The following is a 7,846-nucleotide window of genomic DNA, read 5'->3' on the forward strand; positions in this document are numbered from 1 at the left end:
ACCATCAAACATCCGAGAGGAAGCCATCCTCAAGTGGCCGTATCACCGTTCCTTCCCACGTTCACGCTCTCCAAGTGGCGGGAAGACAGAGGCAGCTCACGGCCACGGCGCCCTGGCCGCGGGGCCACCTGGGCTCAGCCCCAGGCCGCCGCATGGGAGGCTGCCCGCTCCCTGCCCTTCCCAGGCTCGCCCCCCCCCCCCGGGGCTCAGCCATCTTCCATCATGCTGTGGCGTCACACAACTGCTCATCTCCAAGTCTGCTTACCACAGATGCAAGATGAAAAATGAGCCAATAACTCAGTAAATCCAAGGCGCTCGGCGCGAAACGCAATAACGGGGGGAAGACACTGCCAGCCAGACAGATTAAGCAGGCGTCGCCGCCGAGAAGCTGCCCTCTCGGGCCTCAGGTGACGTTGAAAGGGCGCAGAGAGGTCTCAGCCCGCCAGATGGAGAGGGTCACAGCCTGGGCGGGGGCGGGGGCCCAGACTTGTGGGCATGACCCGGGAGGGGCCCCGGGCCGCTGACTCTGCTCCTGGTGCTCTAGTTCCCAGGGCTGCAAGACGGGGCGGCCCGCCGGGGCTGCCCTGGGCCCCGGAGAGCGCACACGGCTGGGAAGTTCTGGAACAGGGTGAGGACCCGAGCGCGTGCCCCCACCCCCGTCTGTGCGGGGACGGCACGATCTCACTCACCCGGAACGACACTTCCCGAGGGAGGAGGTGATGAAGGCACCTCAAAGGCAACGCGTGTATCATACAAGTCGCCGGGCCTTCGCGCACTGCCTGCCCCCCCACTCCTGGAAAGGGTCGGGGCGCAGCTTGACCTCAGCTCCAGATCATTTAACCTCCAGACTCAGAGCTCCACTGGCTCTCAGCCCCAGCTGAACCTCCTAGAGAGGGTTCTAGACGTTCTCGCCCAGGCCCAAAGACGAGTTCACTGTGGGGCCAGCGGGCCAAGGACAACCAGAGCCCATGACCCTTGCGTTCCTCCGGACACCCAGCCAGCGGGGCCCCTGCCTGCGTGTGCTCCTGAGAGGCCCGGGAGGCTCCAAACCCCTGAATGGGCCGGCACAGTCCAGAGCCACGGGGCCATTTGCGTGAAGGTCGCCGCCCAGATGGGCCACGGATGCCCACGCGTGTTCCGGGAAGTCTCGTTGGAACGTGGGAGCCGATGGGCCGCCCCCCGGCCTCCTGCCTCCCACGGGAGTCGATCGGACAGGCCCAACAACGCGGCCAAGGAAGGCCACACCCGCACCGGGGCCCGGCAGTGAAGCCAAGAGGGGTCTAGAAGGCTCTGAGCCTCCCAGGAACGCGCCCCAGGGCCACCCGAGCGAACGGACCCCTGCCCAGGAGAGAGCTCCCAGGGCCGAGCGCCCCGGCCCCCAGCCTGCCCCACGGAGGAGAGGGGAAGGTCGGAATGCTGGCCCTCTCTATTTATTGGCCGTTTGAGGGATTTTGTTCATTGTGGATATCTCACATTAATGGTGATGTTTACAAATATTGCGGGAAAGCATCATTTCTCTGGATTGAGGTGTTTCCTGGAGCCTGGCTTTCCTCACCCGGTTCTACCCACGGCTCCCGCGCTCTGTCGCCTGGGTCCCCCCGCCTGCTCTCTGGGCCTCTGGACCCCTTGCACTGCGACCTGCCAAGCCCCCCGGCAGGGGAAGGCTTCCTCTGGTCGGGCTCCTGGTGTCCCCCAGAGTACGTCACTGCGGTTAGGAGCTTCCCGTCCGATGGCGCATTTTGGAGACTCGGGAAATGCTCCTTGGCGTCGTCAAATGACCCCGGCGGGAGCAGTAAGCAGCAAGCAGGGCCCCTCCGTGCTGCCGACCCCGCCAACCACCCCTCCGGAGTCTCCCACCAGGCGCTCTGGTCCGGGACAGACTGCCCTTCCCAAACCACAGATCCCAGAGCGTCTTCTGCGCGGCCTTCCTGGGAAAGCGTCCACCTGCGCACCAGTGTCTGGAGCTTTCCCTTCGGGGAAGGCGAGTCCCAAACACAGCCCACCGCCACGTCGGCAGCCCACGCCCGAGCCCAGCGCCGCCCAGAATCCGGTAACCAGGAAAGACGTCCAGCAGTCCCTACTGGGGACAGGGCAGGGCACTCTGGCATCGACACGCACGTTATTTTGTTATCCATCATTTTCTTTTAATGCGTCCTTATGTTGCCGTGAAAGCACGCTACTGATTTTTTTCTGAAATTCTATGCGAACAAGTTCTGCTTCCCATGGTTTTCCTCTCAGACCATCAGTTCTCAGTCAGTTTGGGGTCCAGACTGCCCCCACCATAGCCCCTAGGAACTTGGAGCACGCTGAAGCCCAGGCCAGGATGCTGGCATATTGGGTCTGGGCAGGGGGGCGGGCAGGGGGGCAGAGGGGTTGCTCCCTTGCACAGCCACCCTAGGGATGGCCACCAACCCCAAGCAAGGCAGGTGGCCCCAGGCCTGCTGGCCTCCAGTGTCTCATCTGTACAAGACAACGTTCCTGAAGCCCCTGGAGCCAGGCGCACGGACCCTGGGAGGCAGCAGCTCTCACTCCATATCGCGGCCGCCGGACCCCCCAAGAGTGTGTCTGTCTGGTGGCCTCAGCCCTCGCGTGGCCTAGGCGGTGAACGCATACACAGCAGGAGCTCATCTGGTGTGTGCTGTCGTAGTGGGAGCCTTCCTGCAGCAAACAGGCAGGGGGAGGCTCCCATTGCTCAAGGGGGCTGGGGGGACTCCCTAATTCCTTTGGGGCACAGTAGCACAGTGACAGGTGGTCAAGGGGGCTTTGTCTAGCAGATGCCCCCCCCCCACGGCCATGTGAGCAGCCTCCTGCTCTGAGGGCCCTTCCAAAGGCTTGGGATTCCCTGGGAGGGGGAGGGGGAGGGAGACCCACGCGGCCTCGCACTCGCTGCTCCCACCCGCAGGCAATTCAGTGGTGAAGGGGGTGGAGAGACACTGGTCCCACGTGGGGCTCTGGAGCTGGGCCGGGGGCAAGCAGGGGTCGGGCTGGCAGGAAATGAGGGACGGATGCCTCCCAAGCCTCCCTAGAATCCCAGTTACTGTTATGGAGGAGCACACGGGAGGCCCCCACCTCGGGAGACAGCCCCCAACGCTCCACTAGCACATTATCTCCCAGCCAGGCCGGAATGGGAAAGCAGCTCCCCCGCACAGCGTCTTTCGGGGGCTGGTTTGTCTGGGTGTCTGGGGAAAGTCCCAGCTGAGGGGAAGGACAGGAAGCGGGGCCAGGGGTGGGATCCCCCCACAGGGCCAGACCACCCGCCGAGAGCCCGGAGACCCGCAGGAGACAGGAGGCCCCGGTCTTCCTCGTCGTCACTGCTTTCTGAGCGGTGTGTCCGGCCCCGGCCCGGCCCAGGCTACCCGCTGCGTCTGCTGAAAAGGAAAAGAATCCTTTTCTGTATTTCGTCCTGGGACCACGTACCTGCAGTAAAGCCCACCCGTTCTCGCGTCCAGATCTGAGGGTCTTGACACACGCGTGTAGTCACGTAACCCACCGCGGGCCCCGGCACCCCTACCCCAGCCTCGGACGCACCCGCGACACTTTCTGGGCCGATGGTTTGGCCCTGGCTGTGGACCCAGGCGGCCTGTGGCCTTCAGAGCGGACTTGTCCGTGGAGCTCTGGCCTTCCTGCGGCCGAGCCGTACCCCACACAGGCACGGGCCCGGGCAGCCTGTCCACCTCCCTGTGGAAGGACATCTGGGCTGCTTCTGGTCGTCCGCTCAGCCACACTCCAGAAAACCGTTTCCCAGCCTGGAACAGGCTTCACAGCCGCCAGCTGGGGAACAGAGCCCCCTCCACACGGGCAGCTGGGTGCAGATATCCGGGCAACCGTGAGACATGCCGGGGGGCAATGGTGCTTGGGGACCCCCGTCATCGGACACCCTCCTCAGAACACCCCTGCACGGGGCAGGTTGCCACAGACCACTGCCGACCACCTGGAGTCACGGGCCTTTTCCAACCCTGGGGTCTGGGGGAGTCTGCGGGCACCAGCTCAGCCGCACCCTGTCCCCGGGCCCTCCCCCGGCCCTTCCAGACGTGCCCGGGGTTAAACTGAGCACGGGCGAGGGGGACGCGGTGTTGCTGTTTCCCAGCCCTGCTGGCCATGCGGTGCTGTCCCTTTGTTCCGACGGAGGGCCGCTGGGTGGCCGGGCTCACTGCCCCCTTGCGTCCCCGCCGCCCGCCAGCAAGGAGATCACTCAGGCGCTGATATGATCGCCGCGGGACAGGCGGAAATTGGAGTGTCCCTGGTGCTTGATCGCGCCCGCGCCAGCCGCGGCCGCAGGGACATTAGAGGCCCGCGTAATGGCCCACAGTCAGCTCCCCTCGCAGCCCCACCGTGACCTTGGGCGGCTCGGAGCCCGCTGCTGTTTTAATGAAAAATCAGGAGTTGGGGAATGGCTATGGCTTAGAGGGAGCAGGGAGGGGAGGGCTCCGAGGGGCTGCCCTCGGTCCGTCTGTCCTCGCCGGCCGCTGGCCATCGGCCGCACTGGGCCCTTTGGGGGCTGAGGACCCCAAAGAGACAAAGACAGCCCCACCCTGCAGAATGCTGGGACGAACCTGTGAGCTGGGGGGAGGCTGGGAGGGATGGGGACGCTGGGGCAGGGGTGAGGGGCTGCCCGCCAGGACACAAGGACACTCCGTCCAGGCTGGGCTGAGGTGCCCGCTCCACTCACCGGCCTCGGTTTCCCCATCTCACAGAGCCCGGCCCCCTCCAGCGCTGCAGTGCGAACGGGCAGCTTTGGCGAGCATCTGCGCGGTGTCCCCGCTGTCTCCACAGCACCGAACCGTCCTCGGGTGCCACTCACCCTATTTTCAGACCAGGAAACAGAACGGACTGCCCAAGGGCCCGCAGCCAAGGGAGGGCAAGCGCTGGGGTGCAAATGTCCAGGGTGTCCAGGGAGCTGCCCCCTCCCCTCCCCTCCCCCCAGCCATGCCGGTTCCCCTGGGCCGATGGCAGACCAGACAGGTGAGCACGTACCCTGGCTCTCTGCAGCCACCTCCAGGCCCAGGGAGAATTCAGAGTCAGGGGAAGGGCTGAAGTGTCTCTCCTGGGGGGCCTCCCAGCCCTCCTGTCCCCCGCCAGGGGCCTGGCAGCAAGGCCCACCAGGCAGCCACCCCCTTAAAACACACACACGGCGAGCGACCCCAGGCTGACCCTGGAACGGCCGCCGCCAGAGCTGATGGAGTTGGGGGCCAGGGGAGGGTCCGCTGTCAGGGGCCCCTCTGGCTGGGCTGGGGGTGGGCGGAGTCTTCTCGTACCTCCCTCCCGTCCCCAGAGGTGCGGACATCATCCCGGGACAGAGACAGGAAATGAGGCCTCGGACCCGGGTCGGGGAGGGATCTCAGATCAGGTGTCCCCACCAGACCCAGGTGCCGGCGTCCCTGGGCAGGGCCCCCACTATAGCCCAGGGCTCGGCCACGGACAACCAGGCTCCCTGCCTGCAGGAAGTTCACTGGAAACCTTGGCCTCGGCCCTCGCTTGCTGTCTCTTCCTTCTCTCTCCTCCTGGGATTCCGGAAGGCAGGTGCCTTATTAGCTTCAGTCACTCCAGCAGGATGAGAAGGACTCCTATCCTGGGGGCTCACGACTCCCTCAAAACCCCAGGTCAGCTGCCCGCTCTGAGAGAGGTACATCTGAGTGGCTTCCTTGGGGACATCAGCCCTGCTCTGAGGTCAGAGAGAGAAAAACCCTCCGTGATGACAGCTAACAGGTGCAAGGCCCTCTCCCGAGGCTGGCCCAGGACCTCATGTCTGTTCATGCTCTAAAGCCCACAGCAGGGGCGCCTGGGGGTGCTCAGTCAGTTAAGGGTCTGTGTGTGGCTCAGGTCATGATCCCAGAGTCCTGGGATCGAGTCCCACATCGGGCTCCTCGATGAGCGGGGCACCTGCTTCTCCCTCGGCCTCTGCCTGCCGCTCCCCCTGCCTGTGCTCTCTCTCTCTCTGACAAATAAATAAGTAAAATCTTTAAAAAATAAAAATAAAACCGACAGCAATGCCAGAAGACAGAGGACAGCCTGATTCCCTTTTTTCCAATCCGAGAGGGACAGAAAGACGTTCCCAAGCTCACACAGCTCCCAGCTGGTGGGGCCAGGATGGAAACCCAGACGCTGAGTTCCAGACCCCGGGCCCTTCACCGTCCCTCAGACAGGGACACTGAATACCACCCTCCCACCGCCCCGTCCTTCTACACACCCCACGTCTTTTCAGAAAGTCACGGAGCTCTGGTTCCATTTTCCTAACATGACCTCTGGGAGCCTTCCTGGCTTAGCGCCTCTCACGTCCCAATCCCGCCCGGGCTCAGGGCCCTGCCCCCAATACCATGTGGGCTCTCATGGCCGCAGGAAGCCTTGGACGGTCCAACCGCCACCCCGAGACGGCGCCCCTGGAACCACTGTCTTCGCTTTTCATCCTTGCTCCTGGCGTGCAATCCAGCAGGCCGCACGGAGTAGGGGTTCAGAAGTGCTGTCTCCCTTCCGAGATCTGGAGTCACAGAGAGACTCTACCTCATAGCAGAGCCGGAGACCAGGCACCCACGGGTCCTCAGGGGCCCAAGGGGGGCCGGGGAGACGTCCCTCATGAGTGCTCCTGTGGTCCACTGAGCTGACCACTCCGTCTGCATCTCCCCACATAGCCTGTACGAGCCTCGTGGCCCCACTGAGTCACAAGGTCCCTGCTCACAGGTTAGGAAGTTGAGGCCACATCAGCCAGAGTTTGAACCTGGCCCTTGACACCCCCTGGTGCTAATGCCATGATCCTGGGATGAGACAGGTGTCCACGGTCACGAGGCCACAGAAACCCCCGCAGTCGGCGCCTCCAATAAACGCAGCCACAGGCGCCCGAGCGGCCAAGCCCAAGGCCAGCCAGCAAGGGCACCAACCACCCTGGCCCTAGCATGGCAGCAGTTCAAAGCCCTGCGGGGTTTTCAATCAGCTCCCACGCGGAGCACAGCCATGATGTACAAAGTGGGCCTGGGCCAAGGCTGGGCCAAGGCTGGGCCATGGCTGGGCCACGGCTGGGCCACGGGCACCTCCACTCAGCTAACGAGCACAGAGCATCGGTGGCACCCGCTCGTCACGTGTTTGGTTCGGAGGGAATCGCCCCCGCACAAGCCCCACCAGTGCCCGCAGCAACCAGTAGTCTTGGCATCTCCTTCCCACGGTGGCCGGACACAACCTGGCCATCCGCCCTGGAGGGGAGGGAGACCTGGCAGTCACTGCCGACCCTCCCCGTCCCCGGCCAGGCGGCCTCAGGGTCTAAAGCCAGGGAGGGCAGGAGCGCTGGGCTGGAGGGAGCCCCCAGCCCCATGGAGGAGGGCAGCAGGGAAGGGCCGTCCTCACTGGAGCCTCCCGCTCCAGGACACCCAGATCAGCAGCCCATCCTCTGGCCCCGGTCGCCGCAGCCCGCAAGGATGCCCTTACCCTCCAGGCACCTCGGAGGTCACCTCTGACGCAGCCCACCCCCAGCCCACCTAGCGTCGGGCCCCGAGCCCACCCTCTGCAAACAGCCAGCACCAACTGGCAGCACCTCTCTGAGCCTCCGTCTTCTCGTCTGTAAAATGGGCACTTGTGCCACAAGGTCCTGGTGTGCTTTCCGTGAGGGGAGAGGGGTCACGCGGTAGGTCCGGAGCCCGGCTCTGGCTATGCCCCACGACCAGAAGCCGTGACCGTTAGAGTCCTCCCTGGGGCCGGGCGCCCCACGGCCCCAGCCAGAGCTGCCCACGCTCTCTTCCTGAGGCTGAACCGCACTCCCTCGCCTCACACAAAACCTCCCGAACGCCTCCTTCCTTCGCCAAGCCGGCTGCACTCCTCCAGAGCCTTCTAGGCCCACCGAAAGCAGGCTTCCTCCAGCCGC

General features: G+C 64.6%; 1 long non-coding RNA gene across 2 annotated transcripts; it reads right to left on the minus strand.

The window, feature by feature from the left end:
* Positions 1 to 2,143: 2,143 nt before the first annotated feature.
* LOC131812587 (uncharacterized) lies at positions 2,144 to 6,975 on the minus strand. 2 transcript variants are annotated; one of them, XR_009346409.1, is made up of 3 exons: positions 6,314 to 6,975; positions 4,670 to 4,802; positions 2,144 to 3,368 (listed from the first exon to the last, which is right to left on the minus strand). It is a non-coding gene; the product is annotated as an uncharacterized LOC131812587 (long non-coding RNA). The 2 variants fall into 2 exon arrangements; XR_009346408.1 differs by lacking the exon at positions 6,314 to 6,975 and adding an exon at positions 6,188 to 6,298.
* Between the last annotated feature and the right edge of the window lie 871 nt (positions 6,976 to 7,846).

Source organism: Mustela lutreola, chromosome 12 (genome assembly GCF_030435805.1).
Source record: "Mustela lutreola isolate mMusLut2 chromosome 12, mMusLut2.pri, whole genome shotgun sequence".
Taxonomy (NCBI): domain Eukaryota; kingdom Metazoa; phylum Chordata; class Mammalia; order Carnivora; family Mustelidae; genus Mustela; species Mustela lutreola.